Raw genomic sequence first — 26,999 nt, 5'->3', positions numbered from 1 at the left:
AAGAGCCAGTAATAATTCTTGTTTTTCTAAAGACATACAAAAAGGGGCATTGGTAGGTAAACTGATATTATTGTATAAGTATTCAGTATTTTTCTTTTAGCAGTAGATTCTCTGAAAATGAAACGGATCAAATATATTTGACATGTCTACCAGTAAGTTAATAGTAGCATATGTAGACATGTATTTAAATGTCTGAATGAAGAAAATGAAGTGCAGCTTTGGCATTTTCCACTATTTTTTATCTATGGTACCAAGAGGTCTGTACTAATCTATGAGTACTGGTGAAGTGAGAATCAATTTGCTAAATGTAGACAATAATTGCAGATTTGGAATACATATCTACCTTAAAAGTATTGGAGATTTTTCTAACGCATTAATAATGGCCTAAGCCCTGCAAATCCATTCATCTGACCGCTAGCGTGCAGTAGTTTGCATTTCCTTTGTTTCCTGCCTTTGACTTTATCTTGGCTACCAGTGGTCCTAACTGTTGGACTGCCTAATACTGTTTATTCTAACATTGCTATTCTCAAGCTGCCTGGCCAGATGGCCTGATCTACCTGTCTGTCCAGTCCTCAGTACTGCCAAGTTCCAAATTTTGGAAATACCTTTTGGCAGTAAATATTCAGGGGAGTAACCTGCAAGGACAAGTGGATGCATAGATATATACCAACTGTTCTGAAGTGGATGTGCATTGGCATGATACACTTTGCAAAAATAATATGCTGTTTGTAACAACACTTTGATTCTTTGGTCTAGATTTTGCAAACTGGTAATCTACCAACCAAAACCGTGCAAACCACAGGTGAACTCTTGAAGAGAGTTCAGAGAACGGCTACAAAACTGGTTCATGGATTGCAGGGTAAAACTTACCAGGAAAGGTTAAATGACCTTAACATGTATAGCTTGGAGGAAAGACGAGACAGGGGGAGATGACAGAAACATCTAAATATATATAGGTGATCACAACCCTCAAGGAGGAGAGTGTATTTGAAACACATCAACCAGAGGACATTGTCCTAAGTTAGAGGGACAAAGGTTTAAAAATAATATTGGGAAATATTATTTTACTGAGAGAGTAGTGGATGCATTGAATAGCCTTCCAGCTGAAGTGGTAGATGTTAACGCAGTGAGGGAGTTTAAACATGAGTGGGATAGGCATAAAGCTATGATAGATATAAGAGACTAATGAAAGTATTAAGAAAATTGGGCAGATTAGATGGGCCAAATGGATCTTATCTGCCATCACATTCTATGTTTCTATGTGAAAATAATGGTACTAAATTACTGATTAATTAAAATGCATTCAGAAAACACTTTTGTGTTTTTTTTAAATACCCAAATCCTTAACAAATGCCAAATAGAAAATAATTAGAAATAGTATTGCAGCATAACTCTAAATATTATTTACCTACTTAGTGGTCACACCAAATAGAACAATAACCTTACTCGAGGGTAACAGAATTATTTTTTATTTAAGTGTCCTTCTTTCCTTCAATTTGTAGTAGAGTGCTATGCAATCTATAACAGGCTATTCCAAATTACACGCTCACATAACTTGTGTAAGCAGTAGCTCTAAAAGTTTATAAAAAACAGAGGGTAAGCACATAATTTCCTCCATTCACACCTCACTATAAATCTTCCAATCCAATCAATGCACAGTCCAGTGGCCCCTCCCATGTTGTGCATCTTTAAAGAAGACCTAAATTTAATCCATTTGTGCACTATTGTTACCCATGCAGCTTCACCATAGTTATGAGACATGTCCATGCCACTTCTGAAAACATCGTTGCTCAATTGCTACAATTCTATCATCTGTGGGATAATTCAGGAAAATTTGTAGTTCAATAATGGAATTGATAATCTGAGTTTTAAATAGCTAATCTAGAAATATATCTGGGTCCCAATGTAGCTGTTTTGACATAAAACCTGCAATCATCCTATCAATTCTATAGAATTCTATAATTTGGCATAACCACAGAGATGGAGAGGGTAAATAATCATGGTATGCATGTGTGACAGGTTGCTCAGTTAACAGGGCTGTCATTGCTTTTGTAATGTGTTTTTGGTGGGGACTTTTTTGGCGTGGTGGGTCATGCTATGCTATTATGCTATTTTTGACACCACCGATGTCACTGATCTGGTAGGCCAATCAGGAGCTGGATCCCAATAGTAGTAAGACAGCACAAACTTACAAGGAGGATCTCTAGGCAGTGAGGACAGAATCCTAGGAGATCTTTGGTGGCACGTGTTCTTTATGTAATGAAGATAAAGTACAAGCAAACTATCCAAAAGGAGCAGACAATAGCAAGCTCACACTGTCCACCACGGTTAAGGTAGACAGCAAAGGTTCATAAACGTCTTAGTTTATGTAGACAAAGAATTCAATGATGCTGGGAGCAGGGAAAGACTAGGAAGAAGTTATGCAGAGCAAGAACAGGAGCAGGATCTGAGTTAGGGTCAGAAACAGGAACAGCATGCCAGGTAACCTTTGCCAAAGCTGCAGAATAACCAAGCACTGGACCTTGCATGCTCAGAGCTTTTATAGGGGTTTCCTGTTCACAATAAGGGACTCTTAAAAAGTAGAGTATCACATGACTCTATAAATGTTGCCATTTTCAACAGTGTTATCTTTGCAGATAGTTACAGTCAATGAATCTTATATTTTTTATATTGAGGTATTGATACCACAAATTTTACAAGTATGGTGAAGGTAAAGTTATACATTGAGTCACATATACAATATAGTACAAGAATAATGCAGAACACTAATGTGTAGTCTATATAAGTAGATTTCTGTCATAGTTTCAGTTAAAACACCTCCTTTTAAATTGAAGGGGAAAAAAGTACGAGCAAGTGTCCATTAAATAAACCCAATTAACTTAACAGTTAAGTCCAAGCTAGTGGGATAGGAGCATATAATAGTTTTACTAGTACACAACCGGGCAAATCTAGATTCTGTAACAGAATAAACCATAGTTAGAAGTGCCTAAGGAACGATAGATGAAAGCTCCATGTCAATGAGTATCCCTAATCCATGGGGTTGCGGGAGGTCAGAGAATTATACAAACATTGTAGAGATTCTTAACTACAACCTAGATATCAATACATCGTAACATAGCATCTCACTGGACCATTAAGACCATAGAAGGGTATGATGTCAAAATCAGGAACTTGCAATAATGAAGACAAAAAAGACTGTGAGATAGAAATGAACAAAACTGTGCACTATGCAAATACAGTATAAACAGTTTTGCCACTGATTCCCTTTTCCCTCTAGGTATGAAGGGTGTCACTCTGGCAACATCCCAGGAATGGTTGGAAGTTGCTGGGATGTGTTATCTAAGGCCCAGAGCCCTCCACATGATTTACCCTTCTTTAATGATGGACCTGAGGATCTATAATTGACCTGCTGGTGGACCAGTGATAGGAAAGTCCTGCGTTTTGGAGTATTTTGGTAATAGCATCATGGGTCTGCTCAGGTCTTGGAAAAATGTGAGGCTACAAGTCTCAAACTCATAAGGTATCTTCCCCTTAAAGGGACACTATAGTCACCTTAACAACTACAGCTTAATGTAGTTGTTCAGGTATTATCTATAGCTCCCTGCAGGCAATCTAATGTAAACACTGTATTTTCAGAGAAAATACAGTGTTTACATTGATTGATAGGAATACCTCCAGTGGCCGTCACTCAGACGGCCACTAGAGGGACTTCCTATCACGCAGGGCCCTAAAAAGGCCCTGTACACGTCAGACGTATTAAAATACGTCTGACGTGTTCAGGAGAGAGAAGGCACTGTGTGCGCGCCTTCTCTATCCAACCTGTCAGCGGAGGAGGGGGGCGGGCAAAGACCGCGAGCTGAGCTGTCACTCAGCTCAGGTCGTGGCCGCGCACACCGCGCGCATGCGCGGTAGTGCGCTCAGCACTTCAGAGGGCGGCATGAATGCCGCCCTCTGAAGTATGTGCGCATGTGCGGCAAAGCCGCACATGCGCACAAGGGAGCAATGACGCTTCCAAATGGAAGCGTCTGATTGCTCCCTGCTCGCGCCCGCCTATTTCGTCATTTTGACGAAATAGGGGGCGCGGCTTCACGAGGCTCCCGGCGCTGGAACGAGGTGAGTAAAATCTCCTCCCTGGAGAGTCCCTTTAAGTCCAATCATCAAGCCTTGTTTCTCAGCCAAAATCTGACACCGTAGAATAATATCACATGGGGCTGTGGTAGGTACTGTAGGGATTTATAAACTCTATTGAAAGAAAACTGTTTGGCTTGTCTTGTGGGTAAAACAGATGACACTAGTCATCTAATAAATTGTGAACGTTCTTCCAAAGGAAGAAAGTCCATAACTCCCCGAATTTTTATATTCTTTTTTCTACCTCTGTCATCAAGGTGATCCACCCATAGAAATATGTGAGAGTGTGCTGTCTACAATTGTAGTACTGGTTCTCCTAGTGCTGTCAAACTTTGTCGTAGATCTAGAACATCCTCCTCAGTAGCCTGTATGCATGTTGTTACATTATACCAAAAATATACAAATGGGGTTCCAGCTATTGCTAGACAAATAAATAAATACAAATAATAGTGAAATATTGAAACACTATCAATTGTTGCACAATTATCAGTTGCACTCACAGGATATTTGCCTCTTAGGGATTTCCCAAAGGGCTAGCGAGATGCCTCCTTTATTAAAGTTCTCGGTAGGAATACCCAGGGACACCGCGTGTAGATAAGAAGATATTTATTCCAATGAATAAAAAAACATCAATAGGTCCTACGTGCTTCATCCAATAACCCTGGACTTCCCCAGAGACCACTAACAATAAAAGCAATGAAAGCAAACATGTGGAATAAACAAATGTGCATTAAAAAAAACTCCCACTGGTGTTCACATATATAGTCCTTATTCAGGATACTTATTGGTCCATGTCCTGCATCGAGAATTGAAGTTATCTTCACCTGTGTCCTGTTCATACCTCTCTGCCTTCTGACAGTCTCAATCACCTGTGGTATCGTTAGGGTTATCACTCAACATAATTCCTGATGGCATCTGCATTCCACAGTACATTTCACATGCACAGTTTTCCTCCGTATATTCAGTCTCTAAAGATGTCTTAGACAGAATGTTATGTAGCAGTTACTCTTCGAGTAAAGCATTGTTACTCATACCAACCGATCTTGAAATTGAAAAATAACATTGTTATTATTTTTATTACATCATAGACAAGGCGTTGTTTGAAGTTTGGGGTTAAATAGTAACAGTTCTGCTTGACAGATTGTTACTTTCTCCAGCGAGAGTTCCAAAAGCCCCAATGTTTTAATTTGCAGACATATGTACCCACATGGATTACAATGGAAGCTATCTCTCTTTATCATTATAAATTAATCTATATAAATATTTGTATTATACAAAATTTAACTGGCACGCATACAGTTGTGCTCAAAAGTTTGCATACCCTTGGGGAATTGGTCATTTATGTACCATTTTTAAAGAAAATATGAGTGAGCAGGCAAAACACATTTCTTTTATTTCTTATGGGATTCATATTCAACTGTAGGTTATAACAGAATGGCACAATCATAAAACAAAACATAACAATGGAAAAAAATAAAATGGCCGCTGCTCAAAAGTCTGCATACCCTTAGTTCTTAATACTGTGTATTGCTTCCTTTAGCATCAATGACAGCATGCAGACTTTTGTAATAGTTGCCTATGAGGTCCCTAATTCTTACAGGTGGTATAGCTGCCCATTCGTCTTGGCAAAATGCCTGGAGGGCCAAGCTGGCCCACCGGGATATCGGGAAATTTCCCGGTGGGCCGTCGGCACCACAGGGGCCAGGCAGACCTGGGGCCATAGATGGAGCTGTCTGTGCTGGTGGCTGTAGGGAGAGCTGTCTGTGCTCTGCTCCCCCGCCCTTGCGCGCTACTTAATGAGACCGGGGTCAGAATTGTGGTTAATGTGGTTAATGACATTTACTGTCCACACGAGCAGCAACCTAATCCACAGAAGGGTTAATGCTGAGCAGCAATTATGCAAATGAAACCTGGTAACTGACTTTGGGGTCAAAGGCCGGTTACAGCCTATCAGAACTAAAGGAGGGGTACTTAGGCCCAGTTCTCATCCTGCTCAGTGCCCTGTCGTGGTTTCCCTTGTGGTTGTCTGAGAGCGCGTTCCTGTTATTAGTTTTCTACCTGGTTTTTGACTTTGGCTTTGTTTATTGACTTCTCTATATTCTGGTATCCTGACTCCTGGCTTTCCTCATCGCTGCGTTCCTTTCTGTGTTCCCTGACCTCGGCTAGTATTTTGACTATTCTATGTACGTTAAATCCGGCCATTCTAAGGACCGGTAATACGTTACTTATTTGTCATCCGTGCTATACAGTTCTACGTGCTGGATCAAACAGTAATCTTGACAAAAAAAAGGCCATCATATTCCGGCCCCAGGCTCATTAAGTTGCGTGCTGAGGAGCAGAGACAGCACAACTCCCACTGTGGCCGCCAGCACAGCTCCCCCTGAGGCCGCCAGCACAGCTCCCCCTGAGGCCGCCAGCACAGACAGCTGTTTGCCCTCCACGACCCCCTGGCCGGTCGCCCACAGGTAGCAATAATGTGCGTCAGTCTGTCAGGGTGAGTGTATGTGTGTGTGTGTCTGTCTGTGTCATGGTGTGTGTCTGTCTGTAATGGTGTGTGTGTCTGTCTGTGTCATGGTGTGTGTGTCTGTGTCGTGGTCTATCTGTGTCATGGTTTGTGTCTGTCAAGGTGAGTGTGTGTGTGTGTCTGTCAGGGTATGTGTGTGTGTCTGTCAAGGTGTGTGTGTGTGTGTCTGTCAAGGTGTGTCTGTGTCTGTCATGGTATGTGTGTGTCTGTCAAGATGTGTGTCTGTCATGGTATATGTGTGTTTCATGGGGTGTGTGTGTGTCTGTCATGGTATTTGTGTGTTTCTGTGTCTGTCATGGTGTATGTGTCTGTGTGTGTTTAAAAATAGTGTTTTTACTCACATTTTTTTCCCCACGCCATGCTGGTCTCCCCTTGACTGGCCCTGCCTATATGGCTAAGATCATCAGGCTTGATGATCTCAGCCAATCCAATGCTTTGCCATAGGATTGGCTGCGAAATGCTACACTCATCAGCATCTCCTCGTAGAGATGCATTGAATCAATGTATCTCTGTGGGGTATGTTCAGCGCCTCTAGAGCGTGGAGGCCCTGAACACAGGAAGCACCTCTAGTGACCGTCTGAGTGACTGTCACTAGAGGTGTCATAAGGAAGCAATGTAAACACTGCCTTTTCTCTGAAAAGTAAAAAGTAAATTACTTTAACACCCTCATAAGCACACTGTCCCGCCAACCCAAATGCCTATTTCACACTTTTTTTTCCAAAAACATTTTGATTGTGAATGCATGATACAAGAATATGGCACGAGTGACATTATCATTTTCCAACCATCAAGACTGCTTTTAAGCTGTTATTCGGTCAGTTACATTCACTATTTTGTGGTTTTCTCAACATAGAAAAAACAGAACAAAACCAAATAAGAGTTACAAAACCAAATAGGTCATTGTTAATAAGTAAGAGGTTGAGATTTGACAGTTACCTTTAGATGTGGGTGTCCAACATGTTCAGCCACTGCCAATTCTCCCAAGATACCACTTGCATGGATCAGAGACTATGATCTGTTGTTACTCAGGGCAATGAAACATACAATAGTTTGCGTTTTAACAGATAAGAGCAGGAGAAGGTACACCAAAGAAGGTCTGCGGTTCAAGTGCTCTGTTATCAAAGCATGAATTTAAAGACCAAACTAAATTAAACAGACCATAGTAAACTGTCTGTTTGCCTTAACCCCCCACCCTCCAACACAGTGGTAAGCTAGTGTTCAAGAATAAGTTGAGAAGAGCCCATTAAGGAATTACTGCCAGGGGATCTCGACCCGCCACCACCTCAGCAGAGAACCATGCAGTGTATGCCAAAGTGGTTTTCACCTTGGTCTTGAAAGATTCGTCTAGGGTGAGTATATATGAGCTCCAGTCAAGAGAATTTTTTGGCAAGATGTTCTTTGTTAGTTAGTGTGTCCAACCAATCCATTTTAAATACAAAAGCAAGTTTGGTTAGAAATAACTCCAAGATGGGTGCGTGCGGCTGGTTCCAGACCTGCAGGATGATTTTGCGTCCCATCGCTGCTACGATAAGGAGGAATTGTTTGTTAGGCAATAGGAGTTCTGGTTAGGGTCCTAAAATTTAGGGGTAAGCAGTATGATAGGCATGTCCCCGCTATCTAAGTAACCATTTAGCTCGGTCCAGAAAGATTGGATTAGAGCGCACTCCCACAGACAGTGATACAGGTCAGCCTTGGTGTGTGTACATTTGAAACAAGTCGCAGTCTCCCTTCTGGCCATGAGATGGAGTCGGTGATAGGAGTTCTAAGCATAGTGTAGAGTTTTAAGGAACATGTCCCTATAAGACACCAGTGGTAGTGTCTGGCTATGGGTAAAGTGTGCAGTGAGCATGTCTCCCGGGCTTATGTTTAGAAAATGTGTCTTCCACTTCCCTATGCCTGTTGGTAAGGTGCTCCAGTCTGGGATATTTCGCAGTATCTTATAGAGTTTGGAAATGTATTAGGAATTGGAGTCAGAAGAGCACAACATTGTATCTAGAGGGTTCTCCCAGTCAACAGGCATGAAGTGTGGTAATGGTGTTATAGTAGTGTCATGTTTGAAAGTAAGCAAAGCATAAAAGTGGAAGGCCTGCGAAACGCTCCCGTAGTTCAGCAAGGGAAAGAAACCTCTGGCATGATCTACAAAAGTCTGGAGGGTGGCAATCCCACTCTGCGCCCACACCGTGAAAAGTTAATAAGGGATGGGGAGCATGAGCCCAGTCCCCTACGTGTGGCATAAGACCCCTGTCCCACCCTGCCTGCCCGCACAAAGCCCAGTTGGTGAGAGGTGATTGTCTGAGGCAAAAAACGATTGTATTCTCAGATGATTTTCGTAAGGAGTTTGACGTCCTGATTAAGTAGTGATATTGGGCGATAGGAAGCCAAATTCTCAGCATCCCTGTTGGGTTTGGGTATCAGAATTATTCTGGCTTGATTAAGTTTATCTATTGGGAGGCCTTCTAAATACATTTTATTGAACAAGTTTTTGAGAGTGGGACTAAGCTGTTTTTTCAGGGATTTATAGTACTCTGAGGTAAAGCCGTCGGGGCCTGGTGCTTTCCCAGTCTTGAGGGTCTATATTGCTATGTAAATTTTGCTTTCCACGATAGGTTCACTAAGAACTTCCCTGGACTCCTCACTCAACTAGGGAAGGTCAAGGCTCTTAAGGTCATCCGGCTGTGCTCCAGTTATTGTTTTGTAGTAATAATAGAATAGCCTGTTGATGGCCATATGGGAGGTACACCTAGTTTTGTCTGGGGAGGTGATTGCTGTAATAGGCTTGAATTTGCTATTTCCCAGTTTTAATGCTCTCCTTCGCCTTGTTGCTACCCCTCCTCCTATCACCCTGTCTGCCTCAAACTTTGAAACTCACTTCACTGAGAAGATTTCTACAATCAGGGAAGAGATCTATAATCTCTCTCCCTTCCCTTCCAATACATCTTCCAATACATCACCCAACCCCACTCATTCCAGTGTTCTATGCTCATTTGCACCTACTACAACAGAAGAGGTTTCCGCTCTGCTCTGGTCCTCCCAGCACACCACCTGTTCCCTTGATCCTATTCCCTCATATCTCATCCACATTCTATCTCCCTCTCTTGACTTCCTCTCACTAAAGTTTTCATTCTCTCCCTGTCCTCCGCCACATTTTTTTCATCCTTTAAGCATGCAACCATAACTCCAATTATGAAAAAGCCCAACCTCGACCCCAACTCCCCATCCAACTACCGCCCTATATCGCTACTGCCGTTTGCCTCCAAGATCCTTGAGAGAGTTGTGTATGCAAGATTGACAGACTCCCTCAAATCCAACTCTCTGCTTGATTTGCTTCAGTCTGGATTCCATGCTCGTCACTCTGTTGAAACAATTGTGACCAAAGTATCCAACGATTTAATCGCTGCTAAATCTCATGGCCATTACTCCATCCTAATTCTTCTTGATCTTTCTCCTGCCTTCACCCCTGATGTCTAGTCGATCGCCAAATCCTGCTGCTTCCATCTCAAAAACATAGCTTGCATCCGCCCCTATTTAACACCTGACGCAGCTAAGGTGCTGGTCCATGTGTTGTTCTTTCTCGTCTTGACTACTGCAATCCCCTTCTCAGTGGTCTTACGTGTTCCCAGATTGCACCGCTGCAATCTATTATAAACGCGGCGGCAAGGCTCATTTTCCTGTCCGCAACTTCCATGCCTCCCCCTCTGTCAGTCCGTACATTGACTTCCAGTTAGATATAGAACTCAATTTAAGATTCTGGTGCTTGATTACATGTCCCTACATAATGCTGCTCCAACCTACCTATCCTCCCTTATACACAAGTATGTCCCGTCGAGGCCCTGCACTCTGCCGAAGACCTATGTCTATCCTCTGTTCGTACTCTCACATCTGATGCACGTCTACAGTCTACAAGACTTCTCCAGTGCTGCACCTTTTCTGTGTAACTCCCTTCCCTTCTCCCTTAGACTCCTTCAATAAATCTTTGAAAACGCACTTCTTCAGGAAACCATATCGTTTAAACTGTTTACCACCCTCCCTCCCATGACTCCTCTCCTGCAACTGTCAATAATAACCTACTAAGTTCCTAGTGAATACTTTTCTAGCAACCTATTTCATTACCCCTACGTATACCCTTTGTGTGACTATACCCCACTCCCTCTAGCATGTAAGCTCATTGAGCAGGGCCCTCAACCCCCTCTGTTCCTGTGCGTCCATTTGTCTGGTTACAGTTATGTGTCTGAGTCCACCCATTGTACAGAGCTACTGAATTTTGCTGGCGCTATATAAATAATGAAATAATAATAATAATAATAATAATTATCATGCTGGAAAGCCCAAGCACGTTTCATGCGCAGCCTTCGTGCAGAAGAATGCAAATTGTCTGCCAGTATTTTCTGATAACATGCTGCATTTATCTTACCATCAATTTCTTCAAGATTCATCGTGCCTTTAAGCTCACCCCCCTCCCAAAAACAATTGGTGAGCCACTACCATGCTTTACAGTGGGGATGGTATTCTTTTCAATATAGGCTTTGTTAACCCCTCTCCAAACATAGCATTTATGGTTGTGTCCTTAAAGCTCTATTTTGGTCTCATCACTTCAAATTACAGTGTGCCAGAAGCTGTGAGGTGTGTCAAGGTGTTGTCGGGCGTATTGTAACTGGCCTTTTTGTGGCATTAGCGCAGTAAAGGCTTCTTTCTGGCAACTTGACCATGCAGCTAATTTTTGTTCAAGTATTGTCGCATTGTGCTCCTTGAAACACCCTTCAAAAACGGGGCAAAAACCTACCAAAGCGACAGTTAGCCCTACCTGGAGAAGGGAGCCCTACACTGCAGAATCAAGCACCAAGTATCCAGACCGAAATCAGCGGCTTCTACCGGGGATAGACCTGAGGCCTACCAGAGGCCTACTCGGACAAAGCGAAGCAGGCGGCCGATCCCTACGCTGACTGCAACCACTCATCTGGAGGTCTCCCCAGCATATTTCCCCCCCTGCTGGTGAGGGATATCCCGGCAACCTAAGCCTGAGACAAAGCGGCAAAACTACAACGGTGCCTGTCCCACACAGCCGGAACGGCACTGACAAACATGGCAGACACCACGTGTGACCCCCTGAACAGCGCCCAACTACCCACTCTAGAAGAAAGGTTGGATCACCTGTTCGCCGCTTTTTGGCCCAAAATCTACCACCAGGGGGGGCACAGAAGTGGAAACCCCACCAGCAGCAACCCAAGGAGAGGCCGTGCAAAGACCCGGGCGACCCGACACAATCCTCAAAACCGCAGACCAAGACCAGCGGTGAGTCGTCCTACCCCCCCAGCAAGGACTACCCCTTTGCGACCTCACCACCCTCCGAGAACCCACACAAGAGGCCACAGAGACCCGAAATGGAACCCCGTTGCACACCCACAGCACCCCGGAGAACCCATACCCAAGAGACTGTACTGCCTCACACGCTGACGACCAAAGCGGCTCCCAGTCAGACACCCTATTTAGCTACAACATCCCTGCACAAGCAGGGATCGGCTGAAAGGGCCACACCATCGATGCACGAGCCCTCTACCGCGAGGTGCAGGCAGGTCGGAAGACTGGCGCACAAGCCATACACACTCGCACACCGGGACTCTCATCTGCAGATACCGTTGACCTCATTTTGCCTAGTATGCACCCCTAACATGCCTTTGTGCTTCATCTAATACTGTGTAATGTTCATCTATTTAGCATATAGTTTAAGCGTGAACCCCAATGCACACTTGTGTTAGTATTGTAAGCCTGAGTAGCAGGGCTCTAACCTGTAGAACTAATCTCCTGGTTTTTCATGTAATTTCATGTTTGTATATATTGCTTGCTCAGTTAACAACAATACGCCGCTGATTTAATGCCATGCCTGCGGAAAACTGCGATAATATTTTTAGCCAGTTAGGCAATGTTTAAACGTCCCTAATCGTTACTACATGTCGGAATCATAGCTTGTTTATTGCATTAAGCTGGATGACCCCACCATGACCTAACACAATAGACAAGCAAAACTAGCCTGTACTCAGTATGTTTATGAACCTTAAGGTGTTACTAGCCTGTTTTATCTCTTAAAAAAAATGTGTGGTTAAGCTATGCCATGACCATGTATGCCAATGAAATGCCTGTAAACACTGTTGTGGCGCTACAGGTCTCTCTGTTATATAATCAAATGCACAAGAAAAATAAAGAATACAAAAAAAGGGTTTTCTCTGAAATGAATACAACTTTAGATTTTTTTTAATATTCATTAAGCATGTACATGAGTATATTTGCATTGTATTTTGGTGTATTTTCTATTCTTTTAATTAAATACATGGTATCAAACCAATTGAGCTCAATTCCTTCTGGAATAGATTTATAAGGTGCAATTAATAAATATGTACATTTCCATTTAGTGTTTTTAGAATTCTTTATTTCAACCCTGTAGTCATAGTATCAAACTAAAAAATCCAACTGAGGATCTAAATAAGCTAATACTGGGTCTGGTTCACACGTGAGAAGTTATTTTATTTTTTTAAAAGCCTTGTCATGCTGGGCATTACAAACAAACTCACACAATTCCTTTAAGAGTTGGCACAGAGGTGCATTGATTTCAGCGAGGCTCTGTGCAAATTTCGAGAGGTAATTAATCATGTTTAGCACTTTCTCAAGCTCTCCCTTATCTTTAGGTGGCTCCATGTCCCACACAGCAGCAACTTTGGCAGGTTCTGTCTTTATTCCATCGGTAGTGAGGAGATGTGGACACTTCTGTAGCATAGATGATGCTCTTTTCTGAAGTGAGCCTGACTTCTCTCTTTCTCTGGGACACTGTAGAATTGTGGTGAGGGTTTTGTTATGCTTAACTTTGTTTTATCCATAAATTAGAATGTTGTCAACTATGACTGTGACCCCATTCAAACATTCATAGGTCTCATCAATTTTTTCTCTGGGAGTAGAAATCAGACCAAAGGAAAGACGGAAGGTAGTCAGTTTTGAGAATTCCTCAGTTAGTTTTTATAGCCCAATAGCCTGATCTAGCATCTAGAACACTAAAGTGTTGAACACCAGCTAGCTTGCATGTTATGTCTTTGAGGTTGTTTTATGACCTTGTTAATGTCTTTCGGGTCTAGACACACCTGTAGTTTGCCTTTGAATGGCTTTTCAGCTTAACCCATTGGTGGATTCTGTGACCTTGAGGATGGCATCTTGCCTCTCCATGCTTTCAAACTCCTCTTTAAGATGGCTGTGTAGTGCGAGAGGAATGCATTTAGGCAGGAGGAATACTGGGGTTGCATGTGGATGTAAGTGTAGGAAAAAGTCCAATTACTTTGAAAGCATCTGCAATCTCCTCCATGATTGGCACTTCTCTCTGTTTTCTTGTGACTGACAATGCAAGTTTGATGAGACCAAAGTCTATGAAGCACTTTAGACCTATGACAGAGAGTGCTTTTGTGTCAACTGCATAAAATGCCATGACCATCTCAATATCTTTGTGCTTGCCTTGCAGGTCACATTTGCCTTTTACTGCTTTCCTTTCACTTCCATTGCCAAACCGAGGACAAGATATCATCTGTAGAGCACACTAAGTGTTCAGTTTGATATATTTATATAGGAGAATTATATTAACTGAGAATCCAGTGTCGAGCTTGAACTTGGTTACAGTTTCCTTTGAGCCTTCTTAAATATTGGTAAAAGCCTGCCCTATTTCTGAACTCTGCCTGTTCTGTGTCACTGAGTTGATAAACCGCTAATCACACTCTTCCTTGTCAGTGCTTTCCTTGCTTATTGCATGGACTCTTTTCTCGTGTTTAGAACAACAGACTTGTGCAAAGTGGTTTAACTTCCCACATATTTCGCACACCTTTCCTTTTGCAAGTCAGAGAGATCGAATGTATGAAACTTGTTTCCACAATAGCCACATTCTTTGAAATGCCCTAAAGCAACATTACTAGATTGTGAATTTCCCCTGTATTTCTGTGTGTGTTTGATATTATGTTGCTTCAAAACTGTGCTTGTTCTTGTATGGCAGGAGATTGTGTGCACAGCATGCTCTCGTGGAGTGCTCGTGGTGTTTGAAATTGTCTTTAACTGTGTCTGAGCCAATTCGTGAGATCTAGCAACATCTATTGCTTGTTTTAGTGTTAACTCAGAGGCCACATTCAAAAGTGTCTCCCTTATTCTCAGTGAATGTATGCCGAACTCAATACAGTTGCGTACTGTTTGCATAATTACAGTCTTTAATAAGGAGATGCAAGTCTGTCACAAACTGCTCGAAAGTCTTGTGATTTCTGTTGTGATCTCTCTGCACTTTCTCATGGAATTTATAATGTGCAAATATCCCATTCACATTGGGCTCAACATATGCTGTGAAGCGGTCATAATGTGACTTTTTTGCTTCATCTGTAGACAAAGACCTTGTATTGAAAATATCTCTGCCCTTCTCTGCCACTCATTGGATAAGATAACTAAATCTTCCGTCCTATCCTTTTTTTCTAGATGTCCGCTGAACATTAGCTCTGCATGCTGTCTGAACTTGCGTCATGCTTCAGGCAAATTACTTGCTTTCTATTTCAATGTTGGTGTTGGAACTCCAGTTGCATGCATCTTAGTTCAAGTGTTCCTTTTACTCTGACACCATGCAATATTTGTGCTCGTCTATAAGGCGTATGAAGATGCTCTGAATACCGGTAAAGTTTAGCTGAACATGCTGACTGTTATTAAGCTTGTGTAAACATACAGCTGAAATACTTTCTGTCAGTAACAAACAGGGACTGACTTTATTGTTTTTGAATTTAACATTTTTGTTTTTATTGACAGGTGTGAGTGACAAATGATAATAAAGCATGCTTTCACTGGCTTGTTCTCCATTCTCCTTGATGTCATGTTACTGAAATCCAGTAGCCAAGTGTTACTGGAGCTACAGTTCCTCATGTTATTTACCCCTAATCCACAAGAGGAGGGGAAAAAGCAATGGAATTCACCTCCGAAACCAGCATTGTCTTTCAGGAGCTTAGTTCTTGTCTCATATTGATACCGGAGAAACTGACGGAAGCCAAGCACAGAGAGATGGACACAGGTTTCTTCAGGAAGGAAGAGATTCTTTATTGGATCACCGATCGGGACTCAGAGGGACTAGTGTCACCAAAATACAGCAAGTTCTGAGCCCCGGACAATAGTGCAGGCTCCTTATATAGGCACATAACTCCTCCCATATTAAGCTCCACCCGCACATTCTCTTGACCAATCAATACAAATAAGAATTAACTTCCTGCTTGGCTTGTCCAGCACAATGGAGGAGGGGAATACTATATCCTGTATTCTTGCACATGCTCCGTACACTACTGATCGTATCTTGCCTCGTGCAACCAACTGATCGATACGTCAGCATATGCACGTACACATGCCACGTGGTAATCTCGGCCTACTAAATTTATTTTTACCGAGATTCCACCACATTCCCCCCTTTGATGCCTCTTGATATTTCACAATTACTTGAGGCATCACTTAACCTTGGTTTGCATACACCGCAAGTTACCTTGAACCAGACCAGACTTATCTTATGATGTGAATCTTCAACACTCATCTTCCTGCATTGGTTCTCCCTGATCTAGAGCCTTATATTTATAAATTGCCATTATCTGTGCAGCAGCCTTCCTCTCTGCTATATTTTCTATCAGGCTTTGCACAGACCTAACTACTAAGGGTATAAGACACGGCAGGAGTAGACACAACATTAAAATCAGTAGGACTCCACCTACCACTGCCTTAAGCCCTCCAAACCACTCATACCAGCTACCAAACCAACTACTTGGATTATACCCTTTCCATACCTGAGTAGGCACATGCGCTAGTTTAACCATATGGCTAGTAAGCTCAGCTATTGCTTGCCCTTCGTCATCTATTTGAAGACAGCAATTGCTCAGGTTAAACTTCCCACATACACCTCCCTCTACTGCCAAAAGGTAATCCAAGGCTAATCTATTTTGATATACTGCTGTCCTCATCCTGGTATTATGCTTCGCTAAAAGATTGAGCGCTTGTGATGTCTCATTAGTAATAATCTCAACCACTGCCTGTAATCTTATAATACGGTTGAGCATATAAATTGGGGTTCTATAACCAAAGGTACCATCCTCTGCCCACGTGGCTGGCCCATAGTAATCTATAATACGCTGGGGAGGCCATTCATTATCTTCCCAGGCGCCTATCTCTATGGGTCCCCTTTTCTTCCTATGATTCACATCATACACTTTAACACCTAAAGTCTCACCTGTTTCAATAGGTAACAAGAAGAAGGATGGTTTGAGCATACCCAACACACATGCCCCTTCCCAGTCCTGTGGCAACTCCGAATAGGCTTTCTTACCACAGATCCAGTACAAATTTGCTGGGGCTCTCCAGGTAGATGTGATGGATAGGTCAAACCACACATCCTTTAAATTGGCGTATCTAGCAAATGGGTTAGATGGTTCTGAGACATTTGAAGCCGACCACCAAGTTGTATTCTTTGTATCATCATCATAAGCTTTTTGCCCTAGACAAGTTAATTCTCCTACAGAAGTATTATACATCATTCCTTTCCTTGCTATGCAAACATAACCTATGATGGAGGTCTTTAATCTCCACTCAGATTTACCTCTAACACTCATATGATAATCGGCTTGTGTAGATATTAATTGGTCAACTGCCTCAGAACCGGACATTACCTCCTTTGCTTCCCAAGGCCATTGGTCTCCCATGTTAGTACCTCCACACACATAGCAGTTGGTAACATTAAGACTACCGGCAATACTCTCGGCTAAATCAATAAACAGGTTTTTAGCATTATGGGGGATCTTATTATCTATGCTCATCTCTTCATAAAAGGAATGGTATACTTGATGAGTCTGGGAGGATACCGTATCAGTCTCTATCCCTATAAACAATACTGTCCCAGGATCTAAACCCGTCCCATATATTTGAAACCCAAATAAATTACCATATTTATCTAAGAACTTGTCGGGGTTATTTATAAGTATATGGACTGGATTGCATTCCATAGACTTACAATATGGGCTGGTAGGCAACTTAGTCACAATCATGTCCTTGTCTACTGTCTGTCCCCAAGTTGCCCACCGCACACAAGACCAATATGGGCAAAAGTTATAATCTCTATTTGGGCATCTAGGACTCACATATTTATTTTTACTACTGGGACAAATATATTTATCGTTAGACCCATACGTCCTCTCCCATCTAAGATCCCCACATACATTCCACGGCTTTCTACCACTTGATATTCGCCTTACACGCATCAAATAGCAGAACACCCGAAGAATGTACGGATTCTAACACCGTCTTATTAATTAGGGTCCCCTGAGGATCTCCATTCCTGAGAGTCAACCAAATTGTACGAGGTTGATACTCTGGACTGAAGCACCTAGGTTCTCCTACTCCTAAATGGCACACACTATATTCTATATTTAGGTATCTATATCTTGATACATCTCCTTTACACTCGTATTGTGAATGCCAAATTAGGGTTTGGGAAATATGGTTACCTGTTCTTGTAGTCTTAATGCATACCTCACAGCTAGGAGTGTCGGTACCTCTACCTTCCTGAATATAAAAATACACATAAATAAACATTATCAAAAACACATCTTTCGTCGTCATCCTCAGTCTTCGTCCGTGCGAAGGCACCTCAGCTTCCAGGATGTAAGGGCTGCAGGGAATGGAGTTCTGCTCGTCTTCAGAGGGGTCCCTTCGAGACTTTTCCTGGCTTATATACTATACGTCGGTGAGCGGACAGGCTTTATTATGGCCTTCTCACTCACTTACCAAATCCCTGAAACAATAAAATTTGTAATCCACAAGGTTCCTCGTCACTCCGACTGAGTCGTGTGCTTTACCCGGATCTTGCAGGGATTCTCTGGATCTGCTGTAACTTGCCAAGAATCGACTGCTGCTGGTTTAACCCTGGAGTGATGTATCCACGGAGTCACTTCGGCTACTTTTATCGCTGTAGGGGTAGACAAAAGAACAACATAAGGACCTCTCCACTTGGGCCCTAACGGTACATTATTCCACTCTTTAATCCACACTTGGTCTCCTGGGTGGTAACTATGAACTGGGGGATAAATATTCACAGGTAATCTATCTTGTACCCATTTCTGTACCTCCTCCATAGTCTTACCCAACTCTACAACCTGCTGCCGGGTAATTCCTTCTCCCAACTGACTCAAATCCCCCCTTAAGTTACCAAGTACGGGAGGTGGTCGCCCATACATGATTTCAAAAGGAGAGAGGCCCATCCTTCTGGTAGGTGTACTGCGGATTCGCAATAGAGCTATGGGTAAGAGAACGTTCCACTTAAGTTGGGTTTCCTGACACATTTTAGCCAACTGATTCTTAATAGTTCTATTCATTCTCTCTACCTTACCAGAACTCTGGGGTCTATATGCCGTATGAAGCCTCCACTTTATACCAAGCATATGAGTCAGTTGTTGTAGGCACTGATGAACAAAAGCTGGACCATTGTCCGATCCTATAGAGCAGGGTAGTCCATATCGGGGTATTATTTCTCGTAGCAGGAATCTCACAACTTCTCCTGCTTTCTCTGTACGAGTAGGACATGCTTCTACCCAGCCTGAATAGGTGCACACAATTACCAGCAGGTAGCGATGTCCACCCGATTTAGGCATCACTGTATAGTCAATTTGTAAATCGGACATGGGGAGTCCCCCCATAAACTGGACTCCTGGTGGCTTTACTGGTCCTTGCCTTGCATTATTTTTAGCACACGTTACACATCTTCGTACAATGGCCTGAGTCAAGTTGGACAATCTTGGTATGTAGAAATGTTTTCTGAGAGATTCTTCTGTGCTGTCTCTCCCAGAATGTGTCGCGTTGTGATAGTTTTGGACAATTTATACCGCTAGTGATGCTGGAATGACTATTCTTCCATCTTCTAGCTGATACCATTTGTTCTCCAAATACTTTCCAGGTTCAGTCTTTAACCACTCCTCTTCTTGAGCTGTATAAACTGGAGTCCATTGAGACAGTGGAGTTGGTATAAGAGCAGCTATATGCCCCACATACTCCTGTCTTCCCGATTCAGCGGCACGCTTAGCTGCACTATCTGCCATCCGATTTCCTTTGGTTACATCACCATCTCCTCTCAGATGCGCCCGACAATGTATAATACCGACTTCTCTCGGCTCCCACACTGCTTCCAATAGTTGTAGGATTTCAGCTGCATACTTGATTTCTTTGCCTTCTGAATTCAATAGTCCTCTTTCTTTATACAAAGCTCCGTGGGCATGAGTGGTTAAAAACGCATACTTGGAGTCCGTGTAGATGTTCACTCTTAAACCTTCAGCCAATTGTAACGCTCGTGTCAGTGCTATCAATTCTGCCTTTTGTGCTGATGTTCCTTTTGCCAGTGGCCGAGCTTCTATCACCTTGTCTATTGTTGTTACTGCATATCCTGCATAGCGGATCCCTTCTTTCACATAACTACTGCCGTCGGTGTAATATTGAACATCGGGGTTCTGGATGGGAAAATCACGAAGATCGGGTCTACTTGAAAATACTTCATCCATTACTTCCAAACAATCATGTTGACTTTCAGTAGGTTGTGGCAAAAGGGTAGCTGGATTTAAGGTGTTTACAGTCTCTAAATGCACTCTTGGGTTTTCACACAACATTGCTTGATACTTGGTCATACGGCTGTTACTAAACCAATGATTTCCTTTGTAATCCAACAACGTCTGTACTGCATGTGGGACTCGTACATAAAGTTCTTGACCCAGAGTGAGTTTATCGGCTTCAGCTACTAGCAGGGCGGCTGCAGCTACGGCTCTTAGACAAGGTGGAAGTCCGCTGGCCACTGCGTCCAGTTGCTTAGACATGTAGGCAACAGGTCTTTGCCATGATCCCAAGTACTGTGTCAATACTCCCACAGCCATTCTTCTTTGCTCATGTACATACAGGTAGAATGGTCGTGTGTGATCAGGTAGACCTAATGCTGGGGCACTCATCAAAGCCTTCTTCACATCTTCAAATGCCGTTTGCTGTTCTTGAGTCCATAAGAAGGGGTCGTGCTCTGTACCTTTGATAGCTGCATACAGAGGTTTTGCCAGTATCGCGTAGCTGGGAATCCATATCCTACAGAAGCCTGCTGCCCCCAAGAATTCTCGCACTTGTCTTCTATTCTTGGGTATCGGTATTTGGCATACAGCTTCTTTTCTCTCTGGCCCCATAATTCTTTGACCTTCAGAGATATGGAATCCCAGATATTTGACAGTTGGCAAACACAACTGAGCCTTCTTTCTAGACACCTTGTATCCTGCCTTCCAGAGAATGTGTAGTAGATCGTGCGTCGCTTGCTGACATATTTCCTTTGTAACTGCTGCTATCAACAAGTCATCTACATATTGTAACAATACACACTCTCCTGGGATGGACTCGAAATCCAATAAATCTTGACTTAGAGCTGAACCAAATAGGGTAGGTGAATTTTTAAACCCTTGGGGCAGTCTTGTCCAGGTCATTTGGCATTTTGAGCCCGTTACAGCGTTTTCCCATTGGAAAGCGAAGATACATTGACTTTCTGCGGCAATTCGGAGGCAAAAGAAGGCATCTTTGAGGTCTAAGACTGTAAAATAAGTAGCCCCGCCCGGAATTAAAGCAAGCAGGTTATATGGATTGGGTACAACTGGATGTATACTAACAACCGCATCATTGACTGCTCTCAAGTCCTGTACAGGTCGATACTCATCTGTACCGGGCTTTTGAACAGGCAGCAATGGGGTGTTCCAGGGGGAAGTACAGAATTTTAGGATACCATACCGTATGAACTTATCCAGATAAGATTGGATGTTCTTCTTAGCCTTCTGCGGGATGTGATATTGTCTTAGGCTCACTGGATAAACCCCAAGTTTTAGTTCGATTTTAATAGGTGGAATATTGCGGGCCAGTCCTGGTGGGTTGTTCTCTGCCCAAACTCCTGGTATGTTGAATAAGGATTCATCACTCCTAGGGTTTTGGCTAGTCAACGCTGTATAAAGTCGCCACTCTTCTTCCTTTGGTACGGATAATGTCATAATACCTGAAGGTCCATTAAACTTTAAGGATGTTGTTCCATTTGGTAGGAACGTAATCTGCGCTTGTAACTTAGATATCATATCACGTCCCAGCAATTGGACTGGACATTCAGGCATATAAAGGAATTGATGTTTTACTACGTGGCCTCCCAATGTACAGAGTCGACTTTTAAGAACCGGTTTTGCAGCACTTCTTCCAGTTGCTCCTATTACAGTAATAGTTCTTCCAGATGGAGGAGCAACTAGGTCAGTCACCACCGAATGTTCAGCACCAGTGTCGATCATGAACGCACTCCTTTTTCCCCCTATTGATACATCGACCATAGGCTCTGCTCGACCAAGGGGGATGGAGCCCGGTCGGTATCAATAGTCCTCCATGACCGTGTCAGCCAATCCTACAAAGTCCCTACCTTCTCTATCGCGGGACCTTTGCGCTGCTGGATAGTACCTATCTTCCCTTACACTTCCTCTGTTCCCATTACTCCCTCTATTACCATTGCTCCCTCCGGGGCCTCCTCTACCTCTCGCTCTGCCTCTAAAGTTTCCATAACCTGTCCTAGGTCTCTCTCTCTCATACTGTTCTCTTCGCGGACACTCATTTCTCCAATGCCCTTCTTCCCTACAGTATGCGCACTGATTTCTACTCAGAGGTTCCTCATTCCACTTACTATCGCCTCTATCTGGGCCCCGTCTATCTACGCCTGCGATCGCTACCGCTAGCATATCTGCCTTTCTACGCATCTTGCGCTCTTCCTCTTTCTTAGTCTCTGTTTCCCTGTTCATGTATACTTTATTTGCTACCTCCATTAGTTGGGTGATAGACATACCTGCAAACCCTTCTAACTTCTGTAGCTTGCGCTTAATATCTCCGTAAGCTTGGCTGACAAAGGCGGAGTTCACCATTCGGGAATTATCTGCGTCTTCCGGATTAAAGGGGTATACAAGCGGTATGCCTCCAATAATCGGTCATAAAAGACACTGGGCGCTTCATCACTTTTCTGAATCACCTCAACTGTCTTCGACATGTTAATAGCTTTCTTCCCTCCGGCTTTCATGCCAGCAATTATAGCGTCTCTATAGGCTCTGAGTTGAACCATATCTGCGCCATTTACATTCCAGTCGGGATCGGTATTAGGGTAATGTGTTGCGGCCCATGCTGCCGGATTGGCTTGATTCAAAGCACGGGCTCTATCCTCTAGCGCTTTAATGGCCGCTTGATTAATCCTTGTCCTTTCCTCATTATTAAACAAAGTCATTAATAACTGCTGGCAATCAGCCCATGTCGGATTATGTGTCTGAACTATCGAGGTGAACAGATCGGTCATAGCTTGTGGTTTCTCAGTGTACGAGGAATTGTGGGTCTTCCAATTCAAGAGATCGGTAGTCGTGAACGGGACATATACGAAGACTGGGTCAGCATGTGCCATTTGACCTGCGGCATCGATATAAGCTGACCCGGGATTCAGACGAAGAGGCATCTGATAATGCTTAAGTTGTTGGGTACCGGTCAGTTGTCGGGTTAGTATGGGGCTACGTGGAGGGGCGTCAGTTATGGGTTCCAGTCGGGGAGAAATAGGGCATGAGGATGTGGGAGCTTGATTTTGGGAAAAGTTAGTAAATAGAATACTCCCAGCCGAGCTAGAAGAAGCTTGACCGGAATTTTGAAGTGGCTCCAAATCAGGATATTTAGATCTAACGGGGGTTGGTTCTGGTTCCGGAAGGGGAGGTTTAATACGAGGGGGGGTGGATTCTGTACTGGAGGAGGAAGCGGAAGTGGATGAGGGCAATGAGGGGAGGGGTATAGAACTTCCTGCATTCGCGTTACCTCTTCCTGTAGGGAAGTAAGGGGGCGGCAAAGGGATCTCGGACTCAGGGGGCGTGTCCAAAATGGGCCTAACCACCGTCCTAGTGGACAAACAAGTCCTGGCCACCATGAGGCGACATTGCTCCTCGTGGCATATCTGAATCCATTTTGGCGAGTCGTTTACGGCCTGTCTCCAACAATCAATATATGGAAACTGTCCGTAAAGTTCAGGCCTACCTGACACAGCCACGTGTACACGCTGTATCAGGGTTGGATCCAAACTACCACGTGGCGGCCATGCCGCAACCAAAGTAGGCCACTCCCTAGTGCACAAAGTAACCAAACGTACAGGAGACATTTTAACCCCAAAATCACATGTTTTGAATCCCTTTTTAAAATTCTTTACCATACAACCTAAGGGATCCGGAATCGTTGACTCCGACGCGCCCATACTTATCAATGGAACGTTGTTGACAACGAATACTATGCACGCGTACTATTCAACAGTCACACCCGTTTCCTCTGGCAACAGCACCACGTGGTACGGTTACCAAGTGAAACGTACACAATAACACAATAAACACTCAGGGAATTGTTGTACACACACAGCTGTTACACCAGTCACTAGATAATCAATATTATGCCCTTTGGCGAAACTATACAGTCACCCACGCTATAATTCTCTATATATGAATTACCCGTCTATAACACACCCCAGTAACATCGTCTTTTACAAATAGCGGTTACAGTACGGTTAGCATAGGTCAAAGCACAATTTAAGGTCACAATACAATTATTAGTGGTTATGGTGTTAAACATGCAATGGACGACAGTGATTAGTACTTATATACAGTGTCAGTAAATATACAGGGTTATGGTACCGTGCACTATGATACAGCAACACACTATTAACACTCTCGCTAGACGGCTGAGCTCGCGCTATCTAACAAGATATACACTTTACTAACAATCTTTAACACATTTACAATTCCCAACTAAACTATTGGCCAGTACCTTGAATGGACTACCTAAAACTATCTACATCCGTTTTGGTTAGCCACACTGCCCAAACACCACATATAGCGAGCTAGAGGACCGAATTTACACAGACGCCTCTTAGTCGATTACTATCAAAAATCTAGTGGGTTCCAAATTTACACGCCTTCCCACTTAGCCAAGATAGGTTGAGAGCTAGCGAACCGAATTTACACAGACGCCGCTTAGTCTCCCGGTCCCTCCGACCTAGCGAACAAAATATACACCCTAGAACGCTAGTCTAGACAAGACACCGGTGTCCGGCTAGGGCTATTTACACAGGACCCCGCCTGACTAACCAAATCAAACGGTCTTACTAAAGAGCGTTCGATTGAGCGGTGCGCCTTCGCTCCTTCCCTCCGACAGAGGGGGCAGATTCCATACACAATTCAAACCCCTTATGGGCCTACCGCACAATCGGTATACCCCTAGTGGGTCTGCCGTCTAAAACAGCAGTTGTCTTACCTCCTCGTTCCTGAACCTGAGTTCACACTCATCGACGGGGACACCCCAGCACTTCTTACGTAGAGGCCGATGATCTCCTGGACAACAGACCAGTGGCGCCGAGACGAAGGGAGGTCCACGCAGAAGTTCAGGGGTGCAGCCGTAGAGAACGTGGGCAAAGATAGACCGTCTCACGCCTCTGCCTCTCAGCTACCGTTGAACGATGAGCTTCCCGGCCAATGCACCAAATGATACTGGAGAAACTGACGGAAAACAAGCACAGAGAGATGGACACAGGTTTCTTCAGGAAGGAAGAGATTCTTTATTGGATCACCGATCGGGACTCAGAGGGACTAGTGTCACCAAAATACAGCAAGTTCTGAGCCCCGGACAATAGTGCAGGCTCCTTATATAGGCACATAACTCCTCCCATATTAAGCTCCACCCGCACATTCTCTTGACCAATCAATACAAATAAGAATTAACTTCCTGCTTGACCGCATGGCTTGTCCAGCACAATGGAGGAGGGGAATACTATATCCTGTATTCTTGCACATGCTCCGTACACTACTGATCGTATCTTGCCTCGTGCAACCAACTGATCGATACGTCAGCATATGCACGTACACATGCCACGTGGTAATCTCGGCCTACTAAATTTATTTTTACCGAGATTCCACCACAATATGCAGATGAGGCTGGCAGTGCTAGGCAGACCCATCCCTTCCAAATCAGCTGGTTGGTCACCTGGCTGCGGAAACAAACTTAGCTTTCTGACTCTTTTGCACAGGTGGCGTGATTAAGCCCAACTTTTAAATTGTGGTAACCCACTCAGGTTAGATATGAAATGAGGACACTCCAGACACACAGGTCGTTAAAAAACAAAGTTTTTTTTATTAGTTTGCAACTGCAAAGTCCCAGCTCCTTTATCATAAAGAACACGATGTACTGGGCACTGGTCAGTTTCCAAACAAAGAATATATACTGTAAATGACATATTCCATACGTATACATACAATACAGACATTACACCTACATTTTCTATGGTTACATCCAATTACTAAACTGAAACTTATCTCTTACACATGTTATCTAATAGTGGGCGTTCCTGACATTCCACACATGCCCCCTGGTCCAAGATAGTTGCACAGTAGTTTTAACCATGTGAGTACTGAACTTTACCTAAACATCCTGTAGCTTCTACCACAAAATCATTACAGGATCTCTTGAGGGGAGGGGGTTAAAGGTAAATTATATAAGGATCATAAACTATTAAAAAGTTAACATGCTCATTTTGAGCTAAGTGCACAGTTCATTGGTCAGTGTGGAGCTGCGCTCTGATACCTGAGTTTTCCAGGCGGGAAATAGTCCTCTTGGTACATAAAAGGCATGGCCATTATATTGTAATTGTTTGAGCTTGACTTTTTATAAAAACAAGGAGGAGAGGTGGACAGAAACACACAACTCTCAGACACACATTTAGACTCCTCAACATGAACAACACTCACTCTCCAAGACACACACACTTCAACATGAACACACTCACTCTCCTAGACACACACACTTCAGTCACCACACAGATACACTCAGCTCTCACCCTCATCCACAGACACAGCACTCAGCCACTGTACACGCATGCAAATAACACACACCACTGACAGAAACAGAGGTCTGTGGGGGACAATCTGGCACCTTGCCTAGGGCTCAGGGCAACCTTATTTTGGCTTTGCCTTTTTCATTGAACTGATCATAGTAAAGTGTTAAAAAGTATAAGAAACACAAATTAAGTTCTTTTTTTTGTTTGTTTGTTGGCTCATTTATTTATGTATGATTTAATTAAAATTTTATAACATGACAGGAGGCTTCGTATTTGCTTAAGTCTCTCTTTACTAGAACTCCACAGCAGTACAGAAAAACAACCAATCAGAAAAAAGTTAGGTACTATAAAACTCCCCTCCACTCCCCATGCATCATTTCCTCTTTCTTTGCT

Source organism: Pelobates fuscus, chromosome 4 (assembly GCF_036172605.1).
Source record: "Pelobates fuscus isolate aPelFus1 chromosome 4, aPelFus1.pri, whole genome shotgun sequence".
NCBI classification, from domain to species: Eukaryota; Metazoa; Chordata; class Amphibia; order Anura; family Pelobatidae; genus Pelobates; species Pelobates fuscus.
The sequence above is the reverse complement of the archived record's forward strand: the minus strand, read 5'-3'. Positions refer to the sequence as shown.